Source organism: Camellia sinensis, chromosome 1, assembly GCF_055761805.1.
Source record: "Camellia sinensis isolate YWXY chromosome 1, ASM5576180v1, whole genome shotgun sequence".
NCBI lineage: Eukaryota > Viridiplantae > Streptophyta > Magnoliopsida > Ericales > Theaceae > Camellia > Camellia sinensis.
This window is the reverse complement of record NC_138961.1, coordinates 60,909,519-60,918,799: the sequence shown is the minus strand read 5'-3', so window position 1 is coordinate 60,918,799 and position 9,281 is coordinate 60,909,519.

Genomic DNA, 9,281 nt, shown 5'->3' with positions numbered 1-9,281 from the left:
GTGTTCTGGTTCTAGAGCAGAGGCAGCCTGGAGATTGGTTCAATTTTCAGAAATCAAGGCAAATGCAAACAGAGCCAACCGGTGGCAAGGTGACGGATTTTCGGGAGGAAGCCAACTGAGCATGCATGCATCCCTTGCTCTCGAGGCCTGTTAGCTACTTTACTTAGCTAGTTAATTTGCTGGTTTTGTACCTAGTTAGTTAATGTGCTTAGATAATAAATTTTTGTTGTAATAATTAATTAGCTAGAGTAGTTAGTCAATTAGTTTTGTTTTGTAATAATTAGTCTAATTAATTTAATTAGATTAGTTAGCTTAGCTTAGCTTAGCATAGCTTAGCTTAGCTTAGCATAGCTTAGCTTATTCATTCGGACCCTCCATCACGAGGGCATATTGTTGTAATAAGTGTGCGTGTGTGTGTGAATGTCTTCCAATCGCACGTCTTTCTCCCTTTTATTTAATAGCTTTCGATGGTTAGTTTAGGGTATATTTCAATTAGCATACCTTATGCTTGCATGTTTGCATCATTCATTTGTATTGCATGCACCGAGGCTCGGCACATCATTCAAACTGCATTGTTATTTCAATACCTATTTGAATACGTGTTTCAAAGCATGCTATCAAATTGAATCGAATCATATGCCATATTAGTAGCCGAGCCTATTAATTCATATTGCATGTGTTGCATTAGGCATTTTGTATAGTTAGGATCATACATTTTTCTAACTAGCTTTTGTTTTGGCTTGGAGTACTCGGTAAGTTTTATACTTTAGCATACTTGCACGAGTGCAATTTCCATATTGACATGTTCCGCATGCTTACCATGAGGCTATGTGCTTAAATGCTTAAATGCATGAATGCCTGTGGATGAAGGCTTTGTTTCTTGAATTGGAACAATTCGATAAATGTGAGTTTTTAAGCCCACTTGGTTGTGGAAAATCATGTTTCAAGCCCATCATGTTTGATGGCAAATCCGCGTTTTAGCCCACTTGAGGGTGGCAATTCCAAACCATTTTCGAAAAACAAACATGAATTGTTTTGTTCCAATTCTTGCGATTTTGTCTATACTTGCTTGTGTGAGCCACATAGTAATGTTAGTCTAATAATCAGAATAAGAACACATGAGGTTTATAAAACAACATATCATGATTAGTAGAGGCCGATCTTTGATCGGACGAGCGAGGGTGCTCATTTTAGGACCTTCCCCTCTCGTACCTAACTCCCCGAGCCGAGGCAACTTTGGTGATGACGGACACGTGGCCTTCGGCACGAGTCAGGGTTTCCTAAATTTCCCAAAAATAAATATTTAGGTGGCGACTCTATAATCTAGCAAAGCAGTCAATGTTTGGCGCTTTTTGATTTAAAATCGATTTTTTGAAACAATTTGCCGGATTTGGACTCTTTGGTGATTATCAGTTTGACATTGCACTTTGTGAGATTAGATTCAGAACCGTGATAGGAGTCCAAACTGTAGGACCAATTCGAGCCTCTCCGAAAGGGGGCGCGCGAAAAAGTCAAGGTACAGTTTCTGGCGACTCTACTGGGGATTTTGAGAACTTGATTTGAAAAATCATGATATGTTGTTTTATCTACATTTATGTGTTTCTTTCCATTGCATTTGCATTGGTGCGCCTAAGTCACAGTGTTTGCCATATGCTATTCCTGAACGGTTTGCTGGAGGCTTCCTTGGAAAAACTTGCCACAAGGCTGACCAGTTGTTGGCTCTGCCACGATTGGAACAGAAACCTTGGATCTAGATCACTGTTGTACCGTTTGATCCTCTTTTCACTTCTCGGTGTTAGGAGCGAGTGGTATATTAGGGGGTCTTGCTGAGGCACCCTTTTGACCATTTCGACATAGTTAGAGCATCTCCAATGGTTGTTGCTATAATGCCATCGCTATTGCTATAATTTAGCAATGAATAGTGCTATTTTGCCAAATTATAGCAATGGTGCTCCAATGGTCACTTGCCATTTTGGCAAATCTCAACCAATTTTCCCTCCCACTTTGTAGATGTTGTTTGGATATAAGTTTTTTAGTAATTTTTTTGGGTTTATTTTTTGTCTTTTATGACATTTTTTTAATTGTTTTTTTTAAAAATTATATATTTACATTAATCCCGACTATATAAATATTTAAAATTAAAAAAAATTAAAATATAATTCACCTCACCAAAAAACCATACTAATATAAAATTATACAAAAAAAAAAAAATCAACATTATACATTGTAAAATACTCAAAAGTAATTGTTTGTATTATTTTTATTTTTAATTGTTTGTATTATTATTTATTATTATTATTATTATTATTATTATTATTATTATTATTATTATTATTATTGTTGTTGTTGTTGTTGTTGTTGTTGTTGTTGTTATTTTGTTTTAAGCAAAAGAGTACAACAGCTCTTTTGCATTTCCAGATCACCACCATCCATGTACCCGGATCCAACGGTTGAGATTCATGATCTAGAATCATCCAACTTAAAGTGAAGTCTATCTTCACTCTCCCGGAGATCAAAAAATTTTCTTCACTCTACATCTCACTCTCTCTCTCTCCGAAGACACACCAAGCTCTCCCCTCTCTCTCTCTCTCTCTCTCTCTCTCTCTCTCTCAGTGAATCTTAAATGTTTGGCACATCATGATCATGAATCTTAGTAAATGGACATCCACAATCTGAAAATCTACATCCACAACTGTTTCATCCACAATCTGAAATCTACATCCACAATCTGAAATTTCGTGGGTCTCTCTCTCTCTCTCTCAGTGAATCATGAATTTCTACCATTCCATCTCCCCCTTACTCTCAGTCTCCAGAAGGCACTGCACATGGGTCGGAGTCACCTGGTATTTATTATTTAAAATCTGCTTAAGATTTATTGCTTATTGCTTGAGATTTGTTGAGATTAGTTGAAATTTATTTGAGATTGCTTGAATGTTGTTGTTGTTATAGTGAAATTCTGTTTTTAAAAAAAATTGTTCAATTTTTTTTCCAATGTCAATTGCCAACACTGTTTAAACAAATTGGTGATTTTCGTTTAAATTTTTTTTTGTGAATTTTGCAAAATGAAAATATTAGTCGAGAATGGTCTAATTTTAGTAGCTAAAAATGCTGGACTTTAGGCGACTAAAAGTTTGGTCGCCGAAAATGGTCCAATTTAATTTAATGTCCAACCTTTTGGTGACTAAAATTTTAGTCGGGAATTGTATACATTTGGCGACTAAAATTAAATAATTTTAGTCGCCAATTACCTTTACTGACAATTTTTTGGCGACTACTTTTGCAACCAAATAATTAAGTCACTAAAACCATTCGGCGACTAAAAATTAACTTTTGGCGACTAAAAATTTAGTCGCCTGTGAGACCATGAAATGTCCTCTCACATGGATTTTGTGGAGATCCAACAAAGAGAAGAACTTCATTCCTGTAGATCTGCAATGATGAACATAGTCGGTGCCACCCGACCAGGGTTACCGGCCGTGGACACTCCGATGATGAAGTTAGTCCATGAATCAAGGAAGTAAATAGTATATATATTTAAAGGGGTGTGTGTTCTGTAGAGAGAGATGAGACCTACCTTCCACTTGGGATGCCCCCCATTTATATAGATGGGGGGTGTGATATTTGTTTGGGCTGGACCCATTGTATACTTTGTTTGGGTTAGGCCCAATAAGCTAGTGCCTATAATTTTCTGGCTTCCACAATTGCCCCAAAACTTTCATTGTCTGCGGTAGAAGGAATGAGAGTTTTTTCTTGCCAAGTTACGCTGTTCAAATAGCTGTTAGGTTTTTTGATAAAGAACACTTTAGATAAATGAATAAAATGTATGAATCAATGACTGCATGTATGGTTGAATGTATGTATAAATGTACGTATGTCTTGAATGTATGTACAAATGTATATATGTCGATCATAGGATGAGGTGGGTGAGCTAAAACCCAGTGAGTAATACTATCTCTATAACGATGGGCCACGGTATTATAACCCCCGGGTAAGGGTGTAGGCCGCGGTATTATAACCCCGGGCAAGGGTGTAATATATTGTCGAGTGCAAAGATTGCTTCCAAATATGGACTTTCGTGCCGAGCTAGAAATATTTCTATATGCTGAGCACGGAAATGATTTCCTGAACCAAATAAAACAGATTAAATAAGGTAGATATATCAACCAAAAAATGAACAACGGTATTATTACCCTCGGGTGGGGGTGTAGACCTGCGGTATTATAACCCCCGGGTGAAGGTGTAGGCAGCGGTATTCTAACCTCCGGGCATAGGTGTGCGCCATGGTATTCTAACCCTCGGGCATGGGTGTTGACCGCGGTATTCTAACCTCCGGGCGTAGGTATAGGCCATGGTATTCTAACCCCCGGGCATAGGTGTAGGCCTTTGTTGATGGCGCTCCGTGTCGAGTGCGAAGATTACACTGTACTCGGAGACTTTTACTGATTTTAAGTGGCGACCGAGTGCCAATATGCAAAGACTTTGAATAATGCATCCTGTACCAAATAAGGTGGACGTTTTAATCATCAATAATATTGCTCCGCTTTTATGGAATTGCCAAGTAGATATTGGGCCAACTATTTAATTACCGAGTTGCTCGGTTTGCGTTTAGTCCAAGGTAGACTTGCCCCATTGCTTTCGCATGACAGGTGTTAGTTGGAAGGAATGCAGATTCCCATTGCCCTCTATTGCAGGGAAGATTCGGCTTTGGTAAAATGACAGCGCACAACAACGTACGAATTGTTTTGAAATGCGAATTGCCAACTGCCAAGTGCTAACGGACGAATGCCAAGTGTAATGTATTGCCCCAAAATTGGCGCTTGCTTGGAGCGGTGTGAAAAGGAGCAGGAGTGTGTAACTCAAGTAAATGTCGTTGTAATGTTTGTACCAAGTTGGCTGAGTATGCATGCATATCAAAGGTACCAAGATAATGATCGGCTGATGTGCCCCAATTGGAAAGCGAAAAATTGACTAAGATGTCCCAGTGGGCAATTGTTTTACCAAATGATGTTGTTAGGCGAATAAAGTTGATGCACGGGCGTATAATGAGTGTTGAATTAATAATGGTGCCGAATAATCTTGCCAAGTAAATTTGATGCATTGTCGAGTAACTAGTGTCAAAACATCGGTGTCTGTTTCATATATAATGTGATCTTGCCGAAAAGTTGGTCAGCTACACTTGGGTCAGTGATTGTGCTGATCTTTTGATCGACGATTTTTCTTAGCTTCGCGGTGTGTCGGCATCACTTCGAAGTTGGATTTGCTAAGAACTTGGTTGCCAATTTATTGAAGTTGAGATTATTGTCCAACGTATATTTGCCCCATTGCTTTTGAATAAGATCGGTTATTCGAAAGGAATAAAATTGACTTGGGATAAAATTGCCGAGTAGGCCGATAACAATTTGAAACGGATTTTGTGCCCCTGTTTAGTGCCGTGGCGAAATCGGAATGAAGCCGAGACAAAGTAGGGTGCTTGGTGATATGTGAAGTGAGTCATTGCGCTCAATTTTTGAATAAAATCTGCAATTATTTATTTATTTATTTATTGAGCTGAATTTGCAAATTTTGACTATATGGATGGACCCTAAATGCGTTAGATAGCTGGAAAGGACTATTAGATTGATGTGATCAGACTCCTGATGGTGTAATTATAGCCAAAATGGATCGAACGGCTCAAATCAACAGGGTGTAATGCAACCGCGAAGCACATGATCATTTCGTTATATCTTGCTGGATCGTCTTCTCCAGAGAAAGAACTCATTTTCTGGGCAAACTTTGAGCGACCCGTAAGGCTTCATTTGAGCTCCGATTTTGACGCGGTTTGTTGCGTTGGACTCTTCTCAATGAGTACTTCATTTTGGTATGGGTAAAACTTGAGTTTGACAGCTTTGAAAATTTCAGTTGTCGGAAAATGTGAGCCGTATCACAATTTTCGGCATACTTTGGTTACTTCTAGACTTCTCGGGTTGGTGGGTTTGGACTCGTTGAGCCGATATGAATCCTGTGGTATATTCAGATGTGGATTTTGGCAAGCCGAGATCCTAGTTGTATGCCGAGATATTAGTGCCGAATAAGTCACAAAGTTGTCACATACTGCTGCGGAATGATATTGCAAACGTCAAAGAATGTGCTGAATAAGAAATGTTGTGGTGTAATTTTTGCCGAATAAGTTGTAAGCTGAGTTGATCATATGCAAGTAGCATTCATAATGCCGATGAATTCTATTGTCGAATAAGTTGACATATAATGTTCTGAGCCGAATAACGTAGATAATGGGGCGGGATTGTCCGATACGGGGACGTATGGGCGGCCGAGTAGTCTTGTTGAGTAAGCAATGAGCCGATTAAGTCAGTAAGTTGCCGAATTAATTGTGGATATAAGTTGGTTCGTTGGTTTCTGAATATCCGTAGTTGTGATAACCGAATGTAAAAGAAATTCAAGTTGAGGTGAGTGATCGGTGAGGATGGATGATCATGGCCTAGCTCTAGGAGCCTGCTGTTAAAATTACACGTTGAACGGACATGATCTGACCGGTGAACTATCATGGCCGGCTTATTGATCCCAATACGAGACTCAGAATTTGCAAAATTGGACCCGAAAAATGGATTCTATACGGCAAAAAATGCATGGGTAGACATTCTCGAAGTTATCGGATCACCCGATTGATCCGAACAAGCTAGGATGCAACGTAGCACTTTGCGCTGAAAAGCGCACAATAAATTCTCAGGCCATTTTCTTGTAACACCTTCATGTAGAGCTTCGTGAAAAGCATAATTTTTCAAGTTCAAACTCTTCACTTTGAGCCCTGTTAACTCATTCGTCGTAAGTCCGATTTGCCTCATTTTTGTAGCGTCGGATTCTTCTCTCGGCCTAGTTCTCATTCCACCATGCAGATGCCTCATTCCGTTTTTGTTTGGATGCCGTCGGGCCTTCAAAAGTTGACCAAAAATAAGTTTATTCATTTACTTTAGTTTTTGTTTTTATTTTTGTTCGGCTCTTGTCCTTAGCTAAGGTGTGGTAGACGGAAGAATGTGCTCGGCGACGAATAATCGAAGCTGCTCTCATTGCCAAATGGAGCTCGGGGTTTTAGAGTCACCGAGTAGCTTTGTTGCTTTGCTGAGCAAGTTGCTAGGAATGACTACATTGCCGAAATGCGTATGTAGGGGCCCGAACGCCGAATCTGAGTGAGGGCTGTAACGCTAATGAGCAGCCTTGTTGAGTTGTGTTGATAAGGTTTCTAGGGAGAATCTAGGCCCAGACTTGGGTCTTCTTGTTCTTCGGCTACACATGGCAAAACTGTGTTTGCGGTCGGGGAGTGGAGCACTTGTGTTGACATCACTTCGGTTTCCATGACCATCCGCTTAGTGCTTGCTGAGCTTGCCCAAACTATTGTTGCCGATCATCACTCTTAGGTTTCTGGAACACTTGGTCAGCATTTGTTGGTTTCTTGGCTTGCCGAAACAAGTGGTCGGTAGTCGGCCATCAAAGATGGGGTCTAGGAGAATTCAAAGTGCTCCAGCTTTGTGACTTTGGTTTCGCAATATCTGCGCCACGATGGTTTTATGTTTTCAGCGCATTACTCGATTACGCCAAGCGAGAGTTACTCGGCGTTCAGTTGTTGAACCATAACACATGTTTTCATGCCTGTTTACTGTTAGCACAAGCACGACTATGTACATTCCAAGAATCAACTTTAAAATAAATTTTGTGAGGCAAGAAATTAATCAAAGAAAGTCGCAGGGTGGACTTGGCTGAGCAACTCATGTTATATTCACGGAAAGCTGTGCTCACACAAAAAAGTGTGAAACCCATTTTTAGAGAGAGAAAATGAAGACACCAAAGGAGATTTATGAATTCTGTTTTATTTTACAGCTTTTCCATCAAAATTTACCATGAACAAAATTTTTAATAGAGTTTGTAAGCAGGCACATATGTATATACAAATCAAGAAAAAATTGTAAAGCAGCTGTACAATCAGTTTAATCAGAGAGAAAATAGATCACCATCAGAGTGTTGTTGGTTGTATTTCTACTTACAAGAACATGTTTGTTGTGTTCTTGGTTGATCTCATTCAGTCGTTCCCACAGACGGCGCCAATTGTGAGACCATGAAATATCCTCTCACATGGATGTTGTGGAGATCCAACGAAGAGAAGAGCTTTATCCTTGTAGATCTGTAATGATGAACATAGTCAGTGCCACGCAACCGGGGTTTCCAGCCGGGGACACTCCGATGATGAAGTTAGTCCATGAATCAAGGAAGTAAATAGTATATATATTTGAAGGGTTGTGTGTTCTGTAGAGAGAGATAAGACCTACCTTCCACTTGGGATGCCCCTCCTTTATATAGATGGGGGGCGTGATATTTGTTTAGACTGGACCCATTGTAGACTTTGTTTGGGTTAGGCCCAATAAGCTAGTACCTATAATTTTCTGGCTCCCACATTGCCAAAAGTGAAAATTCTTGTAGTGAAAATTCTTTTTTTTTTTTTTTTTTAACTGGCCAGCTCATTAGAGCTGGCATTAGAGGTGCTGTTTTAGTGATTTAAATCATTGCTGTATTTATTTTCACTCTATATTTATTTATTTATTTTGGTAAATACTCCAACAATAATGATAGAGAAGTTAACTCTCATGAGTATTAATCAAACAACGAATTTTTGTTCATGTCATGTCCAAATCTGATCATTTAAGTCATTGATGTGATACATATTAACTGCATGGATGACTTTAGTGAACTATTTTTCAGTTTTCATAATCACTGTAGACACCCCATTTTTTACCGTCCTCAAGACTTGGACGTCGCCGTTTGAACACTCGGTGATCATCCATGTTTGTGTTCGTTTGGAGTTCCCGGGGGTCTCGGCTACGCGCCTTGCCTCAGGATCTCCGAACTCGACCGTTTAGTGTCTGGTTTTGCACCAAACACTTGCATTTTGCCTTGGAAGGGCAGGGAATGCCTTGTAAGGCATCCCCACACACCACCGGCAGTGGCTAGAGGTCACCGGCTGGTTTTTGCTGCCACCGGCAATGTATATTACCGGTCGGCACTTTTTAGTGCCGGTCAGCACTCTTTTTCAGTGGTGAAGATGGTGCCTTGATGTCTCCAAAAGGAGAGGACCACCCCCTCTCCTTGTTGTCCTTGAAATGGACCATTTTTGGCCTCTTGAGGGAGCATCATGTTAGAGTGTGTATTGACCATGCCTTGGCTGCTTTCCATGCTTAATATGTTGTAATATACCTCTGTTTTGTGTTGGTTTTGGTACACCATGCATGCTTAGCATA